A 25,615-nucleotide genomic window follows, 5' to 3' on the forward strand; every position below is an offset into this window, starting at 1 on the left:
AGCAGAGCCCAGTTCATCACCCACCTGGACAGTATACTCTATGACTACTTCTCAGGAAATAGCTCAGATGAGGTGTCCAGGGACAAACCCTTTGAAGCAGGAACTAGAGAGATCACAAGTTGTAATCAGTAAGGAGAAATGAGATGCCAAGGCTGATTACTGAGAAGTGAAACTTACAGTGAACACAGGGCCAGAAGGAAAATAACAAATCAGAGAACTAGGTGGTGAACTGAGGTTGGGTAGTTTCAAGGGCATGTCAGGGTCTCACGGGGTCAAAACAAGTGGCAGAGTTTGGAGTCTCATCCTTACCCACTATGACCAGATATGCTCAACAGTTTCTCTGGTATGTAGAAACCTGGTTGTGTGGAGAGGATGCCTGCATGCAGGTGAGATTATATGTTTGCTTCATAACCTGTAATGTACTCAGCATCATTAGGCAAAATGTAGGGCATGGCCACACATGGGGGAAGTGATGTGGGTCTCAAAAGAAACACCTTGCCTCCTTCATAAAGGTCATTTGGAAAGAAAAATAAGATGTTGCAGTAAAGGTTGTGCACATTCTTATGTTTGGAATCTAACTGTCCTTACTTTAGCAAATAGGTAGCCTTCAACATATGATGCAAATAAGGAAGAGCTCTTTTCCTGGGAGAATCTGAACGACAGAATGGATATGCCCTATCTGTTTATTAAAAGAGAAAGGCTGCTGGAGGCAGGAGCTTGGTTTTGGCTGTGGCCATAATACGCTGGGAGGTCCCTAACACTTAGAATCTTCTTAATCTTCTCCTTCTCCCTCTTCTTTTCCTTTTCAAATTTTGGTCCTGCTGATTTCTTTTTGCCTTTCTAAAAATTGCTCACTGCCACCACTGCTGGGACCTGGTTTCCTTACTAGTAAAAGAAAAGGACTCATTTGGTGATTTCTGAGATCAAAAGCTCAGTCGACCCTAGGCCGTGTTCTTGGCAAAAAGGCCCAGGGCTTTATGGGAAAAAAAAAAAAAAAAAAAGACTTAAATCTCCTATGGAATTATTTTTTTGCATTGAGATGCCATGACTTCAGCTCTGGCTTCAAAATATTTCTATTCTTTCAAATAATCACATTCAATAATCATTTTTAATTTTTTTCTTTGCATGCCTAGTGTTCTGTGTCCTTCATTTTTCTCTGCACCTAATATGATGGCAAGCTAAAGCCCAGAATGTAGAGAGATTCATCCTCTAGCTGTTGCATTAATTGATGTCTGGAAGTAAGGTAATGCTATCTAATGAGACTGAATCAAGTGATCAGTGCAAAATACTGATTTTCAAATGCATTTTATCTAACCATTTGAGCTGCCTTGAAAATTGGCATAATTACACAGTCTGAGCCTCTAAGATATGGTAATTCTTGATTCAGATATTTTATTTCACAGGAGAGGGAATGAGAAGGCAAGGTTTGATGTGAGTGACTCTAGTACCTATTACCTATAACAGAGTATACTTTTCAAACACACATGAAAGAAATGTAAATTATTAAATTACCTCAAGTGATTATCAACAAGTAGACCCACTCTAACATCTCCTACTACAAATGAAGCCTTTATTATTTTTTTTCCAGGAAAAGAATCTCATTATCAAAGGACTATGAATATTCAGAACAAAAATAGGATTAGAAGACTTATGGTGCTTATACAATGAGAGGAGATTAGATTTTTAATTCATTGTGTCACGTCATATCCATTTCAGAGTCCATGGTTTGGCAATTTGTCCTCACAACAGAGGACTCATTATGAAGTAAGAGCAATTTTAGTAATACATTTTACTGAATTATGTCAAGAAAATCACCATGGACTGACTGGGAGTTAAAAACTGAAATCATGTGCGTGCATGTGTGTGTGTGTGCACATGTGCACCGTTTACACGCTCTGCACATGTGGATGTAAGAATAGGCAGAGAAGAGAGGCAGAGTCAACGTTGTGAATCCTACTTCTAGAAAGTAAACCAAGTTGCATATTACTCTACAGTTTCAATGAGGACAAGTAATCCCTCTTTCAAAAATGAGCATCATTATTGTCTGCCTACTATGTACCAGCAGTCGGATAGTGCTCTAAAGTGTCACACAAAATTAATTCAATAAATTGTAACAAATACCGTGACATATTTGCCTCATCTGGACTGCTGTACCCTGGGAGTCTGCCGAAGTCTAGGGCCTCCACTTTCCAATCAGCTCCATTTCATCATTTTCTCATGTCTTCCACTGTCCTATCAGAGTAATTAATCTTCTGTGGTGTGAAAAGCTGAACACTCACCTCCCCAACACTTCTTTTGGAAAAACAAATCCGGTTATGGGATTTTCTGAAACTATGCAGGCACTGCTGATAAGTCACAAGAAAACAAATTGCAATTTCTGAGAGAAATAACTTTTCTCTTTGCTTTTCAATATTAGAAAATGGTTTTGGATAACATATTTGATACATGGATATATGAATCAAGCCATTGATTTTTATCCTCCCAAACAACAATATTTATGTGATAGCATGAAGAAGAAAAAAGCTGATTGCTCATGGAAAATAGACCATAAAGTCATGGAAAATGACTATGGGAGAGAAAAATACTTTTTCATATGTTCAGCTCCTTTCTAGAAGAGGGGGTTTTATATATATATATATATATATAATGTTATAACTGTAAAATATATAACCTTAAAAATACTTTTAACACCATTTTCAGAACTCTAAGTAAAGTAAAAAGCTGTATTAAATTGTCAAAGTAAGGCAAACTTTACTCAATATTACATCAACAGTTATAAGTTGCAAGAAATGTGTTATATTCCAGATAGTGTCCAGGACCAAAAAACCAGAGCTCAGGGAATAGAATGATAGTGTTAAAAGCATCAGGATTTCAAAATGTGTCTAGATATTCTAAACCTAGCTATATCCCAGGTTATTTGCTAATTATGTGTTAATGCTTACTAATAAGATCTTTATATCAATAATAAATTCTTATTTATAAGTGGCTTCTAATTCATTTATCAGCAAACACATACACTGAAGTAGAAACAAGGGCCCATTCACAGCAGCACTATTTACAAAAGACCAGACATGGAAACAACCTAAATGTCCATCGACAGATGACTGGATAAAGAAGGTGTGCTATATTTATAAAATGGAATACTACTCAGCCATTAAAAAGAAAAATAATGCCACAACATGGGTGGACCCAGAGATCATCATTCTAAGTGAAGTAAGTCAGAAAGAGAAAGGAAAATACCATATGGTATCACTCACATGTGGAATCTAAAAAAAAAAAAAACCAACCACAAATGAAACTAATTTATAAAACAGAAACAGACTCACATAGATAGAAAACAAACTTATGGTTACCTGGGGGGAAATGGGTGGGAAGGAATAAATTGGAAATTCAAGATTTGCAGATACTAATACATATAAAATAGATAAGCAAGTTTCTTCTGTATAGCACAGGGAACTATATTCAAGATCCTGCAGTAACCTATAGTGAAAAAGAATCTGAAAAGGAATTTATGTATGTATATGTATGACTGGAACATTATGCTGTACACCAGAAATTGACACAAATTGACACACTGTAAAGTGACTACACTTCAATTTAATAAAGAAAAAGAATCGAGGGCCTAAGTCTTTACATGCTTCACCAATCTTTTTTTTTCTCTTTTCTCCATTATGTTATTTTTCATTCTATATTTTTGGAACACATCTGTTACAGTTAATTTTATGTGTCAACTTGACTGGGCTAAGAGATGCCCAGATAGCTAGTAAAACATGAATTCATGTGTCTGTGAGGGTGTCTCTGGAAGAGACTGGCATTGAATCAGCAGTACAGGTGGGAAGCATCCATCCACTGAAGGCCTGAGTAGAATAAAAACGCAGAGGAACGGCAAATTCAGTCCTTCTGTTTGAGCTGAGACATCCATCTTCTCCTGCCCTTAGACATTGGTGCTCCTGGTTTCTGGGCTTTAGGATTCAAATGGGGCTTTACAACACTGTCTCCCTAAGTCTCAGGTTTTTGGACTTGCACTGAATTATACCACCAGCTTTCCTGGTTCTTCTGCTTGCAGACAGCAGACTGTGGGACTTAGCCTCCATAATCCTGTGAGCTATTTCCTATAGTGAATCTCTCTCCAGATGGACAGATGGATATGGGTATATGTATAGATACAGTTATATCTGTATACACACACACACACACACACACACAGATCTCCTGAAGTGTACTTTCATTCATCCTCACTTCCTGATCCAATATCTACTAACCTACTCTAGTTATAACTGCTAGCTGTTCAAATCATTGCAGAATTAATCATCACTTTTTAAATGCATTCCATTCAAATCAAGAGAGAAAAGTTCCCCAGTGTACTGAAATCACCAAGGAAGAGTTTTTGTGTCTGCTTTATTGACACAGGGAAGGAAAATGGCTTATTTTAAGGCCTGTCACAAGAACTAGAATGTAACAATAAGAGGATAAAGACAGAGCCTTATCCTTTCTTTGAGTTTTCACCAATTTATAAACCATTTAAGGATCTGGCCATCCATCTTGACCTGTCTTCCTCTGACTCCCATGATGTCAGAGAAGAGAGGAGAGTTCACAAACAGTCCATTACCTTATTCCTCTTTTCTTATTTTTTATAACAAATATTCACAATGCAAATTCGTGTCAAAAGCCGTTCCTGCTATAATTCAGACTATAAACTTTCCTAGGCATACATGTACAGTCATTAGTTCATGCTAAACCACACAAAAAATTGAAGGATAAGAGAATTGCTCCAATGAGAAAAGGGTAAAAATGAGAGAGAGAGAGATAAGTGGACTGCAATTATTTTGCATGGATCACAGACTATCCAGGGCCATTTAAGATTCATCTTCTAGTCTAGTAAAGGTTACAACATAGACAAGATGGAACAGGAACCTGTTTAATTCAGCACATCCGAAATGAAATAAGGATAATTTTTACATGAACAACTTAGCTTATACTTAAAGGATAATATTCTGAGAGATTTCATAATTTGAAATGAATATCCAGGAAGGTTATGGGATTTGTTCCTGGAGTGTCATAGTGTTATACAGGCTCCCAACATTATGAGTGCCGTTACAATACAGATTTCTCTAAATACAATACAGACTTCTCTAAACATATATTAATTGAGAATCTACTCTATGCTAGTGTGTGGCACATAGGCAAACATCTGTTCATCATCTTAACATGCTGTTGATCACTCAATCAGTCTTTCAAACATAGTAAGTTCCTGTCTCTCACATGGCAGTCTGTTTTACTAGGTAATAGCATAACCAAAGATCTGTGTTAAAAAAAGAAGTTTTACATTGATAAATTCAAAGATTTATGGGCAAGACTGAAATAAACATTTCAACACAGGGTATTATGTGATCAAATAGGGTTATGTCTTATGTGGCACAAAGAAATAACTGTTAGAAGGACCTCAGAAAACTTCACATGAGCAATGGCACTTGAGTTTGATCATGATGGATGAGTAGGAATATGTTATGTGGATACTAAAATTAATATGTAAATGAATTTGTACATTTAAGGATACACATGAGTTCCATGAAACCAGTGTTAAGATCAGTGGTTTTTAATGAGACAAAATTTTGTGACCATGGGACATTTGGCAATGCCTTGAGCCATGATTAATTGTCATCACTTGTGGGGCAATGGTATGGGAATCCAGTGAGCAGAGGCCAGGTGTGCTGCTAAACACCCTCCAATGTACAGGACAGGTTCCACATCCAACGTCAAAAATTTTTTTACTTGTATAACTTCTTTATATATATTTTAAATGAAATATAGTTGGTTTATAATGTGTTAATTTCTGCTGTACAACATAGTGATTCAATTATATATGCATATACATATACTATATATGTTCCTTTTCATGTTATTTTTCATTATAGGCTATTACAAAGTATTGACTATAGTTCCCTATTCTATACAGTAGGACCTTGTTGTTTATCTATTTTATATACAGTAGTTAGCATCTGCAAATCCCAAACTCTCGATTTAGCCCTCTACCCTTTCCTCCCTAGTAACCATAAGTTTGTTTTCTATGTCTGTTAGTTTGTTTCTGTTTTGTAAATAAGTTCATTTGTGTCATTTGTAAAGATTCTACGTATAAGTGATACATGGTATTTTTGTTTCTCTTTCTGGCTTACTTTACTCAGTATGACAGTCTCTGGGTCCATCCATGTTGCTGCAAATGGCATTATTTTATTCTTTTTTATGGCTAAGTAGTATTCCATTATGTCTCTCTCTCTCTCTCTCTCTCTCTCTCTCTCTCTCTCTCTCTCTCTATATATATATATATATATATATATATATATATATAGTCATCTGTCAATGGACATTTAGGTTGCTTCCATGTCTTGGCTACTGTAAACAGTGCTGCTGTGAACACTGGGGTGCATGTATCTTTTCAAATTGGAGCTTCCTCCAGGTACACAACATTAAAGATTAGTCAGTCTAATTTTCAACAACATGTGGATTTGAAGGTATTATGCTAAGTGAAATAAGACAGGCAAAGAAAGACAATTACCATATGATTTCACTCATGTAATATTTTTAAAAACCACAATGAATGAACAAACCAAACCAAACCAAACATACAGATACAGAGAAGAGAGTAGTGGTTCCTGAGGGGGAGGGTGTGGGGAAGACTCCCTAATGGCTAAAGGGAATCAACTACATGGTGACGAATGGAAACTAAATTTTTGGTAGTGAGCATGCTGTGGGAAAACAGAAGTAGAACTATCATGTTGTGTACCTTAAACCTTATATAATGTTACCTCAATAAAAAACAAATCTAAAATTTATATGTCTTTGGCATAAAATGTCAACAGTGATTAAAAAAAAATAGGTAAAGGACCAACAGAAAAAGAGGTTGGAAATGAAGTAAAAAAAAGCTCAAATATGGACCTTGGATATTTTATTATGGGTAATGGGAGGAAGTGATACTGTTTTAACAGGATAATTACCTTTTCCTATTTATTTTCCAAGAAAATCATACAAATTAAAGTATAGAAGATGAATTTGTTGGTATGGAAATTAAAGGCTGTGATACCAATAATTAGACTATTGTAGTAGTTATTATATTAATTTTGGCAAGTAATTATGAAAATCTGAAGTAAGACCGGATAGAGAGAACAAGATACAGGATAGCAAATCATTAAAAAGGACACAGAACAGCACTTAGTAGAAAAAACAAGTTTGACAGAGAGCTCACTACTTTGCTCAATACAATGTGTTTGAAAAGATTTATATTTGAAGCAAGACGTAAAGAAAAGTATGCACTTTGAGCGGCAATCTAACTCTATTTGAATTCCCCTTTGTGCTATTTCCCCCCTTATTATTCTTTTAAATATTTTATATTTTGAAAACTCTAAATTTTGGACAATTTATTAGACTATATCAACACCAATGGTACTAGAATTTAAGACCATTTGTTCACATTATTGGTCCAAACTAGGCTTGTTAGCTTAATGTTATTAAGAAAATCCTCCCACAAGCCAATGCCTAATGTTCAGAATGTAATGTATTCAAGTAGACGCTTAAATCTTACAGAGACAAAAATATGTGCATAGCCTTATCCTGTCAATTTTTAATATTTTGTGCTTTAAAATTTTTCTCTTAGCATGAAAATTCTGAAACCTTCCCTTGTTCTTTCATGTGCTTAAGCACAGTGAGTGTCTGTGACTCTTTTGGAAGATGCTTTACAGATGGACAGGGCCTCTGTTTTTTGCGTTAAATAGAACCAAACGCTGTGCCACATTTGTACAGCAATGAGCAGTTATGCAAATCTGCAGAGCAGGCAGGTGCAAGAGCAAATCCTTGATGCCATTTGCTCTGAAAATTATATAAAGCTTCTGAAGCTATGCTTTTTATAGGAGCTAAAGGGGTTTTGTCTGATATTTTTAAACAATAACACCTGCTCCAGGCAGAAAAGTAAGTTCCTGTACAGCAGGAAGTGGGCTGCTTTGGGTGGAGAGAGGAGTTCCAGAGCTTGTCTCCAATAAGTAATGAGACAATAAAATAAAATGCATTTTGAAAAGGCTGGGGTGGGCTGGTGGAGGTAGAAGTAGGTGGGTGGGAGGGGAGAGATTTTGCCTTTTGCACTGACAGATGCAGGCAAATGGCAGAAATTCAGCCCAGCCAAGGAGATGGCAGAAGTCCACAGGACTCCATCTGGGGCCTGTTTCCTTGGCCTCTGAAACCTGGCAGAGCCTCTTCCCTGACAGGCTTAAATTCCCCCTTCTCTTCCCACACTTGCTTCAATTGAGAGGACCTTCATGACTGCCATTTCTCTCTTGCTTGATGAACCTGCCTCCACTGTTTTCAACCCAATGCTACACAATCAACGGTGGTTGATTAAGATCAGTGATTTGTTCACTCGAATTCCTTTCATCAAGACTGAATTCTGACAACATATTTTGGTAACCTCCTTACTTCCAAAGAGATGCAGACTATCCGCTTTTCTTCTTTCAGTGTGATTTTAATACACGATTCTGAAATACGTGTCTGCTCTTGAGGATGCTAGCAGTTCACTCATGTTCATCGTTCACTTAAAGCGGTCTTATCTTGCGTTGGCAAGAAAGAGCGGAGCAAGACATGAAGGCACTCGTATTTCGCCCTAGTTGTGTCATTAACTGCTTCCACTCACTAAGTCACTTAATACATTTTTACTGACTTCTCTGAACATAATGGCATTATGGCGATGACAGCCATCACCACATTCATCTCCAAAGTTTGTCAGCTGCTTCAACTTTCTAGACTGATGTCCCATTCTCTTTAACACCTCCAGGTACATCCCCCAGGAAACCACAGTGCATAATTTTTAGAGGGAGGCAGGTTACCTATTCTTCAGCAAAGGCAAATCAAAGGATGAGGAGGATATTAAGCAAAGAGTAAGCAAGGAATGAGGAAGTTGCTCTATACTCAGCACTGTGCTAGGTGTTAGAAATTCTGAAATGAGCAATGTCTAACCCCACATCTTAGGAAGCTCAAAATCTTCCTCAGAAATAAACATACAAATAGACCACGATAATGAAATGGAATATACTTCTTATGTCAAATGATGGAACAGGCATTCTTGTGGGTGGTTCTGAGATACCTACTGTACCTGGGCATTCCTGTCTCTTCCATTTTCTGTCCAGGTCTGCTCATCCCCTTACTCTCATCCTGATGTGTTTATTGTCTCAGATCCTTCCCTGCAGGGTACGCTTGAATCAGCTGCTTCCTTCAGCCAAGAGCCCCTGGCCCTTCTCAATGCGGTCCTCTCTATAAGCTCTTCCCCTAAATTCTTTCATTTTCCTCATCTCCTTGGAGTCAAGTGTGGCATCACTCTGCCCCCACAGTGCAGGAAGGAATATCCTGGTGTTTTCTATTTATTCTATCTTTACCTTTTAAAATAGTCCCTTTAGCAATCCCTCCTGAAGTTATAATAAATTTAAGATGTCATCAATTTCCCACTGGTATCCTAATTAACATGCAATTTAAGCTGAAAATAACATAGCAGTGTCCGTGGAAGAATATAGCAAAAGGTAGCATTTCACAATAATTAATACACAGAAAATTAAACCATCTGAAGGGAATAACAAATAATTTGATGTCTTGAGTCAGGTTCCTAGGACAACAGGCCCAGGCTCACATATTAGGAGTGTCCTCAAGATCAACACCTGGAAGGGAATGAAGGCAGTAGGGTTGCTTAGAGGGAGGTACTGGGTTGTGATTGAGCTGCAATAAAAGGCTCAGACAGTCACTTGGGGAGCTTTGGTGATGGGTCAGCCCTTCAGAATTGTCCAGTCTTAAAGTAAAGGCAGGCAGACCTTGATACTTACCACTCAGAGGATGCAGGCTGCATACCTGGGAGGAGGCACCATCTTGGATGAGGACATTCTCTTTGGCTGAGGGCAATTCCTCAAGAAAGACCAGTTGATAGTCTTCAGCTACCTGCAGTCCCAGCTGCCTTGACACAAAAGGGAAGACCTGCATGGCTGGTACAACACATCCATGGTTACATTTGGCATGGAAGGATTTTAGGTTGTGTTTTGGGAAGTAACAGCAGATAAAGGGGAGACATTGAAAAAATACCTTATCCACTGGAGTCTGACACCTTCTCTCATATGCGCTGGAACTGAGGCAGGATCCTACAGTCTCCCACTGGACGCTTCCTGGGCATCGTAGCCAATGGCCTGCTGATGGCCAATGCCACCATTCCAGGCCCAAATGAAGAATTCAGGACTTAATTAGTCAACAGTCCATTCCTCGCCTTGCAGGGATGATGTGGGTACGTGGGCGCCTCGTCAGAACACGATCTCCCGCAGTGCAATGTGGATCAGTCCCACTGCAATCACCTGCTGCCCTGCCGCCACACCACCTAGGACATCCAGGCACAGGGTCGATCCTTCTGGTCAAAAACATCCTTTGGCAGCTTTCGCACTTGAGGAGTGTTTGCCTTCAACTTTTGTACAGAGCTTGAAGGCAGCAACTTGCTCACGGTGCTGGCACCCAGGGGCTTCTACAAGTGATCCGACTGAAGTGGCACCCTGTTGGCAGACAGTGAAGACATTACCAAAGAGTGTATTTGGGAATTTTAGGTCAATGGGATGCCAACGATCGAAATCCAAATCCTCCAGGAGAAATTACTACACTAAACCACCCAGGAGCCCCAGAGTCAAGATCCATGAGAATATCTGTTACACTACTCTTCCCACCCAGTTTAGCAAAACACCTGTTTTGAACAACAATATATCACAAAAGGCCACATCCAAGACCCTGGTGTGCCTCTGACTTGGGAGTAGGGGTGTGAATATGGGTGGAGACTGAGGCCCCAGGCCACTCCAGGTGGGTTCTATCCAGAAGAGGGGAGACAAAATGGTAACCTGTCCTTCCACTGACTGTCCCCATCCCCACCACTAGACCTTCCCAGTGACACCATGAGAAGCCAGCCTTGACCTGAAGAATTCAGAATCCAGGTATGACTAGATGTTCTTCTGGTTTAGAAAAAAATGAAAGATTATTAATCCTATGGGCACAGGGTAATGATAATAACACTGTATGCCTATGTTGTTCACTCTCCCTCTGAAGTTTATCAACCATCCCATCTTTTCATTCCCTTTGATCCAGTTAGTTGGGCATAACAGGTATTTTCCCCATCACTGCCCACCATTTACAAGGAGCTGAAGTGATTTGCTTGTGACCAGGGCCTCTGACTCAGTTCTTCTATTAGAGTGGATTCTAATGTTCATGACTCTTTCCATTAAAACAGAGCTTCCAAAATGACTGTCATTCTTGCATGGTCTTCATATCTTTGGCCTTTAACTACCTACCATCTGCCCTATTAATGTTTTCCTTGACATAGACTCTGAAGTACATTTATTTAGAAAGGGATATTCTAATCACTATCGTAAAATGGGAGACCAGAATCACTTGGCCATAAATAGAAAGTGACCATAAAAATAAATACAATGAAAACAAAGTGGTATTTTGTAAAATCTTAGCCAGATTTTCCTTCTCTGACCAAGACTTAGAGCCTGAAGCTTCCTTTCCCTCTGTTAAAAAAGCAGATGAGCAACTCTTACAGAGGTTTGAAAGATTAGGACCAAAATGAAAACTTTCTCTTTGATGAAATTAGAATTGAAAGGGAGTTGAAAAGGGAATCATTTTCTCATGACTCAATATTATGCCAAAAAACAAGTATTTTATGACAAAAATTCTTGCTAGCAAAATTAATTTATTGTGAGTTTTAACAAGTTACCCTTTCAGGGACTCATTTGATCATTAAAAAAATAAGAGCTGGCTACCATACATATATAAGATTTTTAGGACTTTAACTTTTTTTTTTAATGTATCTAGTTGTTGCTCTTGTGTGTCAACATGAAAATAACAACTACAAGTCAAATATTCCACATCTAGTGGTCTCTTGAATGAATCCTTAATTATCCTCTCCAAACAATACAGGAAGTAAGTGAATTTTACTTAAACTAAATAGCTTGTCACGGTGCTATTTTCCACCCTGGAAAGAATGTTGTCCCTGTATTAATGGAGTGCCTTTGTCTCTTCTGCATTATGATTATACATGCACACATTTTTTAATTGGCTGTGCTATCACTGTAAAACTATTGATTTTTTTTGAAAGACTGACGTGGAATAAGATTCTTATTCTGTTACTTTATATGGGTCCCCTGACTGATTCATTAAGTTAACCCATTTTGTTACATGCAGATTGGAGATTTCCCCCATAAATTCTATAATGTATATAAAACACCCTGCAGAGTGCATGAAAGATAAACACTCACTATTTTATGAGACCTCTCCCCTCTTTTGTCACATGCTTTCTTATAATCTTACAGTTCCTTCTATGCTTCCTTTCCCCCCCAGCTTTCTCCTTTCTTCCCTGTGTGCTCCTTGAGAACAGAGTATATGCATAACACATCTTCTTACGATGGCTACATAATGTTTAGTATGGTCTATGGGCCACCAATATCAGAGTCACTAGGTTTTTTAAAATAAAATGTAGGACCATAATTCATACAACCCGATTCAGAATGCCAGAGGTTATACCTACGCATTTTATAAAAATTCTGAAATTGATCTTATATAGGTGGAAATGTGGGAACCACCAACCCAGAAGATTTGTGATAAGTACTTGCTACATAAATACGTGGGCTATGGTACTGATGTTCTTCTCTTGTGGAAATGATGGTAGTCAGTCCTACAAAGAGAGAAAGATAAACATGCTTCTTTGGATATGCTGACCCTTTTGTATGAATCCTCTTAAGAAATGATGAGCATGCCTGCTCAAGTCAGATTGGGTTATCAGTGTCCTATGATATTATAAACCAGAAGGATGCTGGATTCAATTAGAATCTCCACAGATTGATGCCTCAGACAGGCCACTGGAAGAATTATTAAACTCTTCTCAAAATGTAGTTATTTAAAAAAAGGAGAAATATCTACCTTTCTTTCCAGTATTGCATGAGATTTTTAAAACCAGGAGAATCCTAGAAACTGGTGTTGGGACCAGCCTCTGCTGGACAATGGATATAAGCTGTGGCTTCTCCTCAGCAAAATGTATAGAAACCAAAAGAATACAAAAGAAGATTTTGTTGTCAGAATCAGGAATCTTCACTGTTACAAGCTGAGTTAATGATGAACATTCATCTCCAGTTTCCAGTATGTTGTTGGTCATTTACAACCGTAGAACACACCTCTCCACAAGTCTTTCTCCATCCAAATTAAGAAACAGTCCCTACCCAACCTTATTCCTAACCTCCCTTAATGTTGACTTCATAAGTAGCATTTTTTTCATGCGGTCCCCAAACTGCATGTTCTACATGATTGGTGCTTCTTTGTATTTTTTTTCTAGTATATAATTTATCTTTCCTTGTTGGCTTATCTAATCCCTAAGATTGCCTCCACTCCTCAGCCTCAAGTCTATCAAATACAACCTACATCATGGTCAATCACTTAGTATTCACCCAGGATTGCTCCAGCTCTTCAAAGAAGAGGGGTTGCAACACCCATGGCCAAGTGATTTGCCCAATCATCTTTCACTACGTGAACCAGTAGCTAGATAAACTTGAAGAAGCTCCTTTATATACTATCTACTTTTTTTCACGCTGAGCCCTATTTGAATGCAAAGTACAAATTCAGAGACGAAATACATCTCTGAATTTTGTGGTCTAATTGTGTCCTCAGACTGCAAAATGGTCTATGTCAAAATTTAGCCATATATTTTCAGTGTATAGCTAGATCATGAAGGCAAAAGACAAGACTGACCATTGGCATTCTGGCGGACTCTCGAGTGGTCCAGATAATGCCAGCAACAAAGTTAATATGACAGGAAGTCATTATTGCTTACTTGGAGAATGTTATTCTGGATAATTGTGTTTCTACAGTGTCAGTTTGAGTTGAGGTAGACACAGAGGTTGTATATAGTTTATAAAAGAGACTTCAATTGTATTGAAAAAACAAAACGAAATCATTAGGAAAAAAGCATCTTCTTAACACGTTTTTCTGTTGTTCTTATTTTATTTAAACAGTATTTAAAAATAAACTACATTAGTTGTGGGGGTGGTATAGCTCAGTGGTACAGTGCATGCCTATCACGCACGAGGTCATGGGTTCAATTCCTAGTACCGTCACTAAAAAATAAATAAATAAACCTAATCACCTCCTTCTGACCAAAAAAAAAAATAAAACAAAAGTTATGTTATAAAAAATAAATTACATTAGAAACCAACTATGTGAGTAATCTTCCAACAATTTTATGTTAAGAGGGAACTGTCCGAAAGGAGCAGCACAGCACATAGTTTATTTAAAAAAAAATGTAAGCAAATGAGTATAAATAATATATTATGTATTTCTATAATTCAAGCACCAAAGCTGTGATATGGGTTTCAGCTGATAATCAGACTCATGAAACAAAATTAAGCCTTAATCTAACACTGCATTTACTTAGATTCATAAAAGTACACAGGGCAACAGACACAACAGATATGACATCTTCATAATGATGGGAAACCTGACTGACTGTGGGTTGAGTGCAGTGTCTATTGCTTCTTCACTTACACGGATTATACACGGCTTCCATGAATAAGACACAAGGTGTCTGTGATTTGAGTCATGGAGGTCCAACACCTGCCTGACTACTGAGCTTCACAAAACCAGTTGTATCCCCAAATAACACAATGAGGCTAAGCAACAGTCTCCATCTATCTTAACTCTAGAGCTTCCAAGGACACATTACAGTGAGGTGAGGAACACCACGGTCCAGGTCACTCCCAGCCAAACCTGCAGAGACTAGGCTTGATTTTAACAGTTATAGACATGAAACAACAATAGGGTGTGGTAAATACTGATGGAGAGGCATGTGAAATTCTGTGGGAGAAAGGCAGAAAGAGAGTTTAATCTTAAGTAGAGTATTAGGAAAGGCTTCCTACCAGAGGCAATATTTAAGGATTTTTTTTTTTTTTTTGAAATAATGAGAATTTTTAGTGGTTGGACAATAAAGTTAGGAGCAATTTAGGTACAGGATAGAGTAGGGGGAATCTAGAGAAATGTGTAGATATTTGGAAGAAGGGCCTCAGGACATTGAGATGTTTAAATATTTTGAGTAAAGAATTCAAGAAAGATGAAACTAAAGGAAGGCTAGGCCTAATTGACTGGGTCCTATTAAATTGAAAGCATCAATACATTTTTCTGTAATTAATTTGCATGTTTACAACTGGCTTGATTTAGGTTTACATTATAGAAATATCAACATGGGTCGCCATTTACTGTGATGCTATTTATAATTATAGACAACAAAAATCACCTAGATTCACAAAAGAGAAGAATACTAAGTAAGCTTTACTACCTCCACTTCAAGGATGGTTGTGCATTCGTTGACAAAGAATGCGTACGTCGGACGTGTGCAATGAAAGCTAGTACTGCATAGTATTCCAGGTCTTCCTGAAGTAAGGGGAGGTTGGAAGAACCAGATCAGGGAGACTAGAGGTACTAACATTTCTAAATGGGGATACACCATCCTGATGCACTATTATCATACAGGTGTTCTTTTGCAGTTTATTATTTGCTGATATAACTTGTGATAACACTTGGGTTTTTTTCCAAACTGAATATTTGCTCCCTTCAAAAAATATTTTTAAAGTTTTGTGTGTCTGTGTGTTTCTTTTTACTCCTAGCCTAACAGTAACATCATGCCAAGTTCCTATGATTTTTCTGGCAGTATTGAAACAAAAATATGTCAAAGTGACAAAAAAGACCATGAGTTAAATCCCAGAGAATTAGGTGATTTTGTTCTGAAATCCCCGGCATTGGTATATTAGTACTTCTTTGTCTCGGAAAAATTTATATTGAATTGATGCAGTTTCTTAAGTTCTAAGAGATAATACTAAGATCAGTGCATGAATTAAGTATAATTTAGACGGAATTAGGATGATACCTGTGATGTTCTTCTTATCCAAGTTTCTATGACTAAAATAAGATCTTTACCAAAAAAACAGATACAGATACAGATATAGATATAGATATAGATGCAGTAATTTTGGAGCTGTTCACTTCATTCTTTAATATTCCAAATCCAGGCTAGTTTGTATATTACCAAGACAAATTCATTCCCCTGAATACATTAAAATATATTAAGAAATAGTCTGTTTTTTCACTTTTTTTTTCATTTTAGAAATGAAAATACCATGAGTACTTTTTTCTGACAATGAATTCTACACATATTACTAACAATTTGAAACTTAAAAAAATTTAACGTAGCAGATAATACTACCCATGTCCTACAACTTGGATGAAATCATATCAGTAGCCGTTATGTGTTTTCTTCTAGAAATCCTCACATTTAAAAGTGAATATCCTGATTTTTTTTCTCACCTAACATGAAGATATAATATTCCACCAAGGCACTACTGCTTTTTTTTCATAAAGCCACTTCTAGTGCCTACATGATGTTCTAGGAGCTGGCTGTATCTTGATTTATATTATGATTTTTATATATTTTTGCTTTGTAGGCAATTTTCAGCTTTGAGCTAATGGTAGTTAACATATTTGAGAACAAAATCTTTTTGTTTGTTTTCTTTAAGAGCTTCAAATTTTTTTCTTAACATTTTTTTTAAGTTGGCCAAAACCAAGAAAAATCTATTTTTATCTCTTAGAGGTATTCAGCATGAAAAAAAACCTAAAGAAATAACAGTTGTCACTGTAGGCAAACCTTCTGGTTGAGGTCTTTCCATTTTAAAATAACTTTTATCAATCCATTTGCTCATTTGAGACACTTCAAGAGAACTGAGTACACAAGTTTACTTTCTGAGTAAAATTATAGAGATTTCATATTCAATGCCGCTCAGATCATTTGCCTTAATGCTCCACATGATGAAGAAAAGTGATTCTGAAAAACATATGAATGAAAATATATTTTTTCAAATAAAAACACAGTTTTTAAACCCCCAGGTGAACTCACTTAAGTTAGTCAAGATACCAGCAGGAGGAAGAGAGGGATGGAACATTCAAGCTGAATAATTTTCAAGAAGTCCAATAAAGTCACTGTTTAGCAAGCTATGATCAGAGTATAAAGAAGTAATCAAGGGATAGTGAAATGTCCTAGATCTAACAATAGCCAAAAGATGCGATAAATATCAGGACTAATGAAACAAGAAAAAACAGTGATTGCTGGAACAGGGAGAAGTGAGCTAGGTGGACAGGGGACCTGGCGTTAGCCTGATTGAATGTCCTCCCACCCTCTGACCTCACTATGGTATCTCTCATCGGCCAGACATACACGGCAGGTGGTGAGAAAAGGAGATACCCATATAGACCAGTTTCCTGGGACAGAGCAGGGTAGAGAAGTGCTGAAAGGGCATGTAGGTTGGCAAATGAAAGCACCCTCTCTTTAAAGGGATTCTATGATAAATCCTTTGGGAGGGGGGATTATTGCTTTGTAAACAAATAATCATCTTGTGTATTCTTTGATTTGTAAATATGGGTAGACCTCTCTATTATAAAGCAAAATGGAAAAAGAGCTTATTTGAAAAATCCTGTGGAATTTCAATTCTGGGGGTAATTCAGTTGCTAACGATTACAAGCTTTTACAATTTATTTGTTTGCTAATTGATGTAGTGTTTGTTGTGTACCAAACACAATGCTATGTGCCAGGCATGTACTCTCTCCTAAGAAGTATTAGAGGGTTTAAGTGTCTTGCTGACAGACTCACCAGCTAGGTAGAGGCAGAGACAAAATTCTAGCCTAAGTGGGCCCTAGGGCAAACAAAACAGTGCTCTGTGCGCAGTCAACACCATCCTTCCATCAGGGAAGGTGCCATCACTGTGTTTTATCACTGTCCTTTCCTCTGTCTTTTATCCCCTCAAAAAGCAACTATCATATATACTTTTCTAATTTTGTTTTTGTTTCTGTTGCTAACGATCTATCTCTCGCATTTCAAAGGACCCTTCCTTCTGAGCATCTGTTTCAGGTTTTCTTCCTTGGAACACAGATTCTGAGATGGAATGGCAATGCAAGGTTTTTCAAGAGGGAGTATTCTTAGATTGACTGTCGAGAAAGGAAGGTGTCGAGCTGATGGAGAGCTGGATGTCTATTCAATTCTGGGGGCTGAGCTTTTGTATCTTTGCCACATGAAGGGTGCCCTAGGGAAGAGGCATCCAGAAACAACTCTGTTGAGACAGTCCACAAGGAGGACTGACAACTGAGGGCCAAGGGTTATTTTGGCGTCACTCCGATCAGGTGGAAGATTAAGCTGTTCATTCCTAAAGTGGGACTGTGCAGTGCATCAGCATCCACTGTAGTAATTATGAATCTCTTCTTTAATTTATAAGAAAAATAGTATAAATTATGCACACATATGCATATACACATGTATTCTATTATATGCATAAATGTACTGTTATAAATAACAAATGCGGTTACAGCAGTAGTCGATTACCGCAGTAACACCTTACAAATTATTTAATATACACACTTACATACACAAAATATGTATGTACATCTCTATCTAAATCTGTATCATTCCTAGATAGAAAAGGCTCATTGAAAACTTCATGAACTACTCAACTGCAGAAATCAATGTGCTTAAACTTTAAATTTGTTTTAGATCCTTGAATTAGGGCAGTTGATTGCTATCCATTATAGGCACAATTTTCTGAATTCCTGCATCCAGGTGACTAATGATATTGTAGATTCTTCTTATTCATCAATTTAAAGAAAAAATAAATGAAGCCTCTGTGAGCGGCCCTGACTTCTTCCTGCCCATAGTTGAGCACATTGTTCACTGTTATACTTGGAGCTGAAAACTGTCATGTGAACGTCTGACTCCTCCCTAACTATGGATCTCAAATGGTTTCTTCTGTAGCCGAGGGAAATGATATAAAGACGTCACGCTTCTCCGCTAAGGTGAGTTCTGGGAGACAAAACCAGAGCAGAGCAAAGTCAGAAGAGCAGAGATTACAGAGAAAAGGAAAGGGAACAGCTGTGCTCTATATATTTTACTTCTTTGAGTCATCACAATATACCCTAATCAAGGGGTATTTCCAAATGAAAAATCTGAGTTAATGATTTTAGATATACTTGTCCATGGTCACACAAGAAATATTTTTGCATAGACAGGATTGAAACCTATTTCTGATGACTCAAGGTGCAGATTTTAATTCACCACTCTTTCTGTTCAACCTGCTAGAGAAGTTTTCCAAAGGCATGCCTGCATTTGGGGTGTTTGACGTATATGACGAGTGCACTGGTGTAATGCCGGTCTGCTCACTTTTCCCATCTGCAATTCTTGACACAGATTTGTGACTATTGCTCTTTGGGAGAGAATAGGTATAGATGTAAGAAAAAAATGAACTCTTAGAAACGTTAAAATCTAAAGCAAATGAACCATTAAAGTGTTCAGATAAAAGTCAAATGAAGCTCCTTGTGATTCACTTGGAGATTTGTTTTAAGATTTTTCAATTTCTGGACAAGCCTGCACCTGTCCACAGATTCTGCTTTTCCTCCTCTAATAATTCAGCTGCTGACAGTTGGAGCTTTGCTTCTGCTTCATTAATCTGCTCATGGGAAGTAGTATTTTCTCAAAATTTTGGTGACATTTTCATTTCTCATCTTTAAAGGATCCCTCTCCACTTCTTCCAGAGGTCACACATTTCTACCATCTCAGACAGATGGACTCTCTCATTCTTATTCAAGCTGACAGTGTTCAGAATCAGGTGCTTATTTTTTCCCTTTGAGTTACACTGCTCATTTACATCTCTACCCATTAGATAGATAGTCTCTTTCTTCTTTGGTCTCCAAATCACAACTCACTGAATTTTTATCCAGAGAGATATTTTGGATTTGTCTAAGGAGATAAGGGGTTCTTTTTATTACTAATGAAAAGTTAATCAAATGAAAGTAGAATTATTTTAACACGTTGACCTCAAAAGCATTTGCAATGAAAAAAGATCCTGGAATATTTTAAATGTGTATCTATTGTTTTTCAGGTTCAGAGGGCAGATTGTTTATGTGTTTGTGGTATTTTTGTCTGTTTCTTCTGGTTTAAATCTAGGCTCAGCTTGGATGCCAGTGTGCTCAAGAAGGCAGCCTTTTTTTTCTTTCAATCTTCCAAACATACTAATGTTACCCTCACTGGGTCATATTTATAAAATCAAATATCATAACATATGCTGATGTGTTTTTTTCATGAGTCAGAAGATTTGAAACTAGCAAGTTCCAGAAAAGAAGGCATAAGTTTGGAGCAAAAAAAGATTTAGTATAAGGCTCTGACTCCTACTGAGTATGTGACACTGAGTTGGTAGCTTCACTTTTCTTTTTTCATTCTTCTCTCATTTCTAAAATGGTGCGATTGTCAGTGCCTATCTTGTAATGCTGCTGAGTGTCAAATGAATTACTGTATGCAAAATTCCCAACATGAAATATGGTAACTTCTTGAAAATGCTTCTATAATTATTGATATAAAGAGTCTTGAAGCATAAGGCACTTAGGCCCCCAATGGTAACTTGGTTATCCACTTTGAGTTTTAGAGTTTTCATCTTTGAATTAAGAAAAAGCTATACTTAATGTATTGGATGAATTGTGTTTCCCCCCCTAAATTCACATATTGAAGTCGTAAACCACCTGTACCTCAAAATGTAACCATATTTAGAGATAAGATCTTTAAAGAGGTGATTCAGTTAAAATGACATCTTTAGGGTGAGCCTATTCTGATATGATTGACATTCTTTTTTTTTTTTTTTTTTTTTTTGAGTAAAGGTAGATTTATTCAGAGAGGTACAAACTCCATAGACAGAGTGCAGGCTGTTTCAGAAGGCAAGGAAAGGCCACCAGGTGCGGGTGTTAGGTGCTCAGTTTAAAGAAAAGATAGTTGCACCCTCCATAGACAGAGTGCGGGCCGTCTCACCCAGAAGGGAGAGCAGCTTGACTGGCATTCTTACTAGAAGAGTCCATTAGGACACAGACATACACAAAGGTAGGGGTAATTTTGTGACAACACAGTGAGGAGGCAGCCATCTGCTAGCCAAAGAGAGAGACCTCAGATGAAACCAAACCTGCCAACACCTTCATCTTGGACTTTTAAGTTCTCGAACTGTGAGAACATCGAAGTCTGTGGTTTAAATCACCTGGCCTAGGGTACTTTTTTTATGGCAGTCCTAGCAAATCAATATATTTTTAATTATAAAGAGTATAGCATAATACCCATGCATAGGAGGCACTTAATAAATTCCACTGCCCACAGTTATGAGATTAATGGCATTCTTCAATTTATAATTATTTGCATAAACATCTTTTTCCTCTTAAGAACGTATTTTCTTGATGTCAGCAGTCCTATAAGCCCTGCTTAGCACTCTACTTTCCACAGCTAAAGTCAGTGACCTGACAACTAGTACACTGATGATTATTGTTAAGTAAATAAATGGACTTATGAATGATCATGCAGCTGAATTATCAATAGAAAACTGAATATTCTGTTTGTACCTCATATGGTTAAATTTAATGGCAACTTTAACTCCAACATCCTGTAATTGCCAGATAGTTATAGCCATTTTAACAAAACACTAATTGGCAGCCTAGGAGCAACACGTTACAAGACTATTTTTCCATGTAACTCTCCTTATATGGGCGATGTAGAAATGTTCACCTCTCACTTGACTTAAATCCTCATGAATGTGGCCTATTTAGTACTTTACTTAAGTCCTTTTCTTTGTTATCTAGAGTAAGAGTATTAATGCAGAATAAATAATTTAGCTAAATAATCTTGCCAGCCACAAAATAAGCATAAACATGCACAGGTCAATAATGCCTTACTTGAAGAGCTCCATCAACATTTTTTAGAGAAATTGTAGGGAATGTGTGTAATCTTTCTGAGACAACGTGAGGCAAGCAGAGAACAACAGTATAGCTGATGCCATGTTTTTATGCCTTAACACACAGACTCCCATCCAGTACACAGCAGTGCATTGGCCTGAGTTCTAACCATCCGAAAATCACCATCTTTTCCAAACTGACTCAACGGGCCCATCTGAATATTGAAACAGAGGTGTCCAACTTCAGAAGATCATATTTGGCCTTGCCCATTTGTGGTGAAATCATCTGTCAACCAGTAAGTTTATTTTCAATCTGGCTACATGAAAAAAATACATAATATAGGCATTGTGACAGCATTCCTTAATGTGTGTCTTGTAGAACACGGATGCCTCCACGTGTCAACTAGTACAAATAAAAAGAGGAGGTGAAACTGAGTCTATGTTAAGATTATCCAGGTATATGATTTCAAAATATCTTTGACCGTGAAACTCTAACTCCAGAGAGTGACTTACAGGCTTACTGTGCTCTACAACACACCAAAGAAACAGCTGAACATAACAGTAAACACTGCCAACTCAGAAATCAGAAACACTAACATAGTTTTGTAGAGTGAGGAATATATGCCAGAGGCTGGTTCAAATTTAGGGAAAAGAAGCCTTGAAAATTCATATTAGTAAGTCCAAGGAACTCACATTTAGGAGATTTCCCTTTGGCTTAGGCACAAGAGTAGTTTTTGTACCCTGAGACTTTCCTGAACTCCTTTAATAATTTTAATAATGGTTTTTAAAGGCCATCCTGGAAAAAGTAAACAACAGATACAAAGCAAATCTGGCCCCCGAAAAGCCATGCTTAGGAAAAGTACAATAAAATAAATCTGCAGTCTTGTGGTGGGGGCACTAGTTTTTTCACACATGAATGCTCTTATCCATGTTGATAAAATCCCAGTCCTTGGGGCCCCTCAAATCTTCAGGACTGAGTTTGTGATGGGGATGCAAAGGAAGGCAGGGTTATAGGAGTAGGGCCCTGGATGAGGGACAGGGCAGCCTTTCTGGCCACAGTCGAGAAACTCAAGCTTGCCGAACTGCAGTCATTTAATCAAGCAGTGCCTTCTCCAGAAAAGGAAGGTATTGTGGGAGAAGTGGTTGGCGGGGGGCCATATGTCTATCTGTCTATAACACCCCCAGTCTCTCACCTCAGCTCTCATTCTGAGGTTGTGAATTTCTGTTTACACTAGAAGCATCTAAGGGAGTAGTTAAATTCCATGACGTTGCCTAGAGAGCTTTTGATTCAGTAAATCTCACATTTTTAATAAACATCATGCATAATTCTGATATAGTTTGTCTAGTTCCCAAAATTTGACACATTTCCTTACATCTAAGGAACTCCTCAAGGGGACAAGAAAAGAGAGAATCCAAATCAGTCAACATTTCTCCTTGTTAGCGAATTTGAAAAGGCAAGCTGATGTATTTAAGTATAATGATTTTTTTTCTTCCATCTATCGCTAGCTAATATAGCTGTATTAAATTCATCAATCTTTTATATTATTTACCTACACGTTTGTATTGGGCATCATTCAGGAATTTTAAAGCCTCTTGCAAACTATTTCATATATAAGCTGCAATAAAATTTATAGTAAAGGATAGGAAAAATACAGACTAAAAAGGCAAAGCTGCTAACTTTGAAAAAGAAATATTCATCATTAAGTAGAAACTCTAGCATGTCATTACTTCATAAAAACAGAGATCATATATACCCTTTACAGTCATTTCATAGCATCTTCAATGTTACCTAAATGTTGTAAAAACTTCTAAAATTAAAAAAAACAACTTTTGATCAAGAACTAACACAGTATCATTGCAAAAAGTTGGAAAATGATGATACATATTAAAAACTTTAGACAATCAACTTTAATATTTAGGTGTGCTTCTTTCAATGTGGAGATACGTATGTAAATGCTTATGCATAAGGAAAGATTGGCTATATCATAATTGGAATTGTGCTGCAATAATTTTTTTTCCTAATTCTGCCTTGTGTGAAATGTCAAAAATAGGCAAATTTATAGAGAAAGAAACTAGATTAGTAGTTGCTTAGGACTGGGGGAACGGGAGGGGAGGTGAGAGGGGATAGAAAGTGACTGCTAATGGGCAAAGCATGTCTTATTAGGGTGATAAAAATATTCTAAAAGTATTGTGATTATGGAGCAATACTGTAAATTTATTTTAAAAAACACTGAATTGTACACTCTGAATGAACTTTATGGTGTATAAATTATATATCAATAAAGTTAATAAAAATACTTCAAGAGAACTACAAACCAAGATTTCACAAAATAAATTCCATATTCTTTGCAACTGCCTTCCTTAATCTTATTTTAAAATGAGTATCAGTTTATGTCAGTTTGTTACATAAATTGTGAGCTTGTAAGGGTGATAAATCTGATCCAGTTTGAAAACTTTACAAAGCATTTTAATAAAATAATGTATGTCCTACCACCAAAAAAAATTTTTTAATGGATTTCTCAGAACTTTCTCTCTCTATATGTAAAATCACATTATCTTTGAATTGAGAGAATATTACTGTTTTCTTTCTAATATGAGTAATTACTTACTTCATTTTCTTGCTTAATTGATGTTGCTATAACCTCCAGCATAATGTTGAACAGAAGCAGTGAAAGCTGATGTCCTGGTCTTGTCCTTGTCCCTACTATACTGTTGTGGGCTTTTCACAGATGCTCTTACCTGATAAAGTCCTGCTACTTAGATTGTTCAGTGTTTTTATAAAGAAAGTGTGTTGGATTTTGACAAATGCTTTTTCTGCATCTATGGATATAATCTTATAGGTTTTTTGTTTTTTAATTAATATGCTATATTGTATCAACTGATTTCTGTGTGTTCAAGTAACATTGCATTTCTAAATACCACTTGGTCATGTTGTATAGAAATTTTTATATGTTGCTGAATCTGTATTGCTAGTATTTTGTAGGGTTTTTTTTTTCTGGGTGGTAGTTTTTAAATTACTAATTCAATCTCTTTATTTGTTCTAGGTCTATTCAGATTATCTGTTCCCTCTTGAGTCACATTTGGTAGTTTGAGTGTCTCTGGGAATTTGTTTATTCCATCTGAGTGGTCTATTTTATTGGCATACTATTGTTCATAGTATTATTTTACAATCCTTTGATTACTATAAGGTAGGTGATAATGCATAGTCTTTTTTTTTTTTTTTCTTATGAGGGGAATATAATTGGGTTTATTTATTTATTTATATTTGGAGGAGTTATTGGGGATTGAACCCAGGACCTTATGCATGACTTTACCACTTGAGCTATACTCTCCCCACCTCCAGTCTTTTTATTCTGGTTTTAATAATTTAAATATTGTGTCTTTTTCCTTGAACAATCTCTCTAAAAAAATTGTTAATTTTGTTGATATTTTCAAAGAAAGAAACAACTTTTGGTTTCGCTGACTTTTCTCTATTGTTTTTTGGATTTCTGTTTCATTAATTTCCAGTCTAACTCTTATTATTTCCTTCCTTTTGCTGGCTTTGGGTTTATTTCATTACAGTTTTCCAGTCTCCTAGTATGGAAGGTTAGACTATTGAATTTTAGATCTTTCTTCTTATTATTTTTAAGAGGCATTTACCCTCTGAGAACTGCTTTAGCTGCATCATATAATGTTGTGTTTTCATTTTCAGTCATCTCAAAAATATTTTCCATCTTCTCCTAAGATTTATTCTTTTACCCATTGGGTTTTTAAGAATATGTTCTTTAATTTCTACAGATTTCTCA

The 25,615-nt window shown here is 36.9% G+C and overlaps 1 long non-coding RNA gene and 1 other non-coding gene across 2 annotated transcripts; both read left to right on the plus strand.

Moving 5' to 3' along the window:
- Positions 1-386: 386 nt before the first annotated feature.
- On the plus strand, positions 387-18,974 carry LOC116666082. The gene is made up of 3 exons (XR_004322956.1): positions 387-474; positions 6,638-6,640; positions 18,964-18,974. It is a non-coding gene; the product is annotated as an uncharacterized LOC116666082 (long non-coding RNA).
- TRNAD-AUC lies at positions 14,088-14,159 on the plus strand. Its single transcript has one exon. It is a non-coding gene; the product is annotated as a tRNA-Asp (tRNA).
- Positions 18,975-25,615: the final 6,641 nt, after the last annotated feature.

This window comes from Camelus ferus, chromosome 9 (assembly GCF_009834535.1).
Source record: "Camelus ferus isolate YT-003-E chromosome 9, BCGSAC_Cfer_1.0, whole genome shotgun sequence".
In the NCBI taxonomy this organism is placed as follows: Eukaryota; Metazoa; Chordata; class Mammalia; order Artiodactyla; family Camelidae; genus Camelus; species Camelus ferus.